This window comes from Mus caroli, unplaced genomic scaffold (genome assembly GCF_978045245.1).
Source record: "Mus caroli unplaced genomic scaffold, Mus_caroli_1 scaffold_15, whole genome shotgun sequence".
Taxonomy (NCBI): Eukaryota; Metazoa; Chordata; class Mammalia; order Rodentia; family Muridae; genus Mus; species Mus caroli.
The window spans coordinates 2,126,790-2,129,255 of record NW_028227270.1 but is presented as its reverse complement, the minus strand read 5'-3'; the positions used below and the strand labels follow the sequence as shown (position 1 = coordinate 2,129,255).

The 2,466-nt window shown below is 46.6% G+C and overlaps 1 pseudogene; it reads left to right on the top strand.

Annotated features, from left to right (window-relative positions):
• The first annotated feature begins 793 nt into the window (after positions 1 to 793).
• Positions 794 to 1,237, top strand: LOC110307757 (large ribosomal subunit protein eL21 pseudogene; annotated as a pseudogene).
• The last annotated feature ends 1,229 nt before the right edge of the window (positions 1,238 to 2,466 follow it).

The following is a 2,466-nucleotide window of genomic DNA, read 5'->3' as shown; positions in this document are numbered from 1 at the left end:
AACTTATACACAAGGGAAATCAAAACATGTGCAAATGTAGCTGAGTCTCTCCTCCAGGAGCATGGCTGGGAAAGTCATGTAAATATACAAACACACTGAGTTGTATTGTGAAAGGAGCCGTTTGTTTTACTAACACAAGTTGGTATGGTGCAAGATTTTTCTTGGCAAATAAACAGGACACAATGGAACAATTTGTAAACAATAAGGGATTTCTGGCAGTTTGTTAAAAAACTGAATGAATGGACTTTCCAAAAGGTAGAGAGAGAGAGAGAGAGAGAGAGAGAGAGAGAACCTTCTTCCCCCATCTCCCATGAGATGCTATTCACTTACAATAACTTTAAAAGTCAAAGCAGATGGAGAAAAAAGTGGACCAGGGATCAACAAGGCTTGTTAAAAGTACCATTTGGTCAGCAGTCAGCTAACATGCCAAATGCTCAATGTGAGGAACTACGGTAGGCCAAGCCTGGCTGGCCAGATGAGCAGTCTCTCAGTGGTAGACGCACATGAGAGTTCAGAAGGTGAAGAAACCACTCCCCTCCTCAGAATTGCTCTGACGGAGGTTCACAAGCATTGCTCTAACTACCAAATGTTACTTTAAAGCCTCAAGTTCTTGCTTACACACATAGGTTTCTAGAAAAGCTATTAGCTAAAGGCCAAAACCATAAAGAAGTTTCTCAAAGATAAGGTATGTAATATGGCTTAAGAAATATGAATCTGGTCGGCCGCCGCAGCCATCTTCCAGTAACGCGCCAAAATTACGAGCACAAAGGGAAAGAGGAGAGGCACCCGGTACATGTTCTCTAGGCCTTTTAGGAAACATGGCGTTGTTCCTTTGGCCACATACATGCGACTCTACAAAAAGGGTGATATTGTAGACATCAAGGGAATGGGCACTGTTCAAAAAGGAATGCCCCATAAGTGCTACCACGGCAAAACCTGAAGAATCTACAATGTCACCCAGTATGCCGTGGGCATCATTGTCAACAAGCAGGTTAAGGGAAAAATTCTGGCCAAGAGGATCAATGTGCGGATTGAGCACATCAAGCACTCAAAGAGCAGGGACAGCTTCCTGAAGCGGGTGAAGGAGAACAACCAGAAGAAAAAGGAAGCCAAAGAGAAGGGCACCTGGGTTCAGCTGAAGCGCCAGCCTGCGCCACCCAGAGAAGCACACTTTGTGAGGACTAACGGAAAAGAGCCTGAGCTGTTGGAGCCCATTCCATACGAATTCATGGCCTAATGTAAACAAAGAAATAAAATACCAGCACCAGGAAAAAAAGAAGAAGAAATATGAATCTGGGGCTACAGGGATGACTAAGTGCTTATTGGCAGGTATTGCTCTTATACGGGACCCAAATCCCATCTTCAGCATCTACAGAGGGTAGCTCATAGCTATCTGTAACTCCAGTTCCAGGACATCCACCATTCTTTTCTGGCCTCTGAGGACACAGCACCCATGCTCACATACCCACACACAGACACACATGTGTATACATGAGCAGATCTTTATTTTTTTAAAAATCTGAGTCTAATGACTCAAGAACAAATGAATTAAGTCCATCTTTACATCTTATACATTTTTTTTCTACTTGATCATTCATTGTAGCTGAAAATACACTCATATGTTTTCAGATATAGGCATCTGCTCATTTCACATTAGTATCCTCAGAAGTAATTAATATGTTCACATATGTGCAAAACATTATAAATTCAATCTTTTCTTAGATTGGTTTATACTCAAAATATTTTTTATTTGTGCGTGTGTGTGCATGTGTGTGTGTGTGTTCTTCCAGATGCTTATGTGTGCCCAAGTAAGTGCATGTGCAAAAGTGTGGAGGCCGCCAGCCGGAGGACAGTGATCTGCCCTGCAGGGAGCGCCATCTTGGCTCCGGGACTCCGCCGAACTTAGTCTGGAGAGGTGAGAGTGAGGACCACAGAGGCAGACGGCTTCTGGGACAGGCGGGAGCCACAGAGTCGATGAGGCAGCACCCTTTTGGGGCTGCAGACATCCAACACGCTCCCAGCCTGAGGACAGTGATCCACCCTGCAGGGAGCGCCATCTTGGCTCCGGGGCTCCGCAGAACTTAGTCTGCAGAGGTGAGAGTGAGGACCACAGAGGCAGACAGCTTCTGGGACAGGCGGGAGCCACAGAGCTGCTGAGGCAGCACCCTTTTGGGGCCGCAGACATCCGGCACCCTCCCAGCTGGAAGACTGTATTCTGCCCTGCACAGGAGCCCTCTGCCTCAGGAGCAGGGAGCACATCTTGGATCCAGGACTCCTCTGAACTTAGGAACGTAGTCTGCACAGCTGAGAGTGTACACCACAGAAGCTGACAGCTTCTGTGACCTGCCAAAGCAACACAGCATCTGGGAAAGGTCCTGTTTTCGGCCTTCTTCCTCGGCCAGGAGGAGGTCCAAACGCCAGATATCTGTACACCTTCCCTTTAAGAGGAAAGCTTGGCAGCAGGGA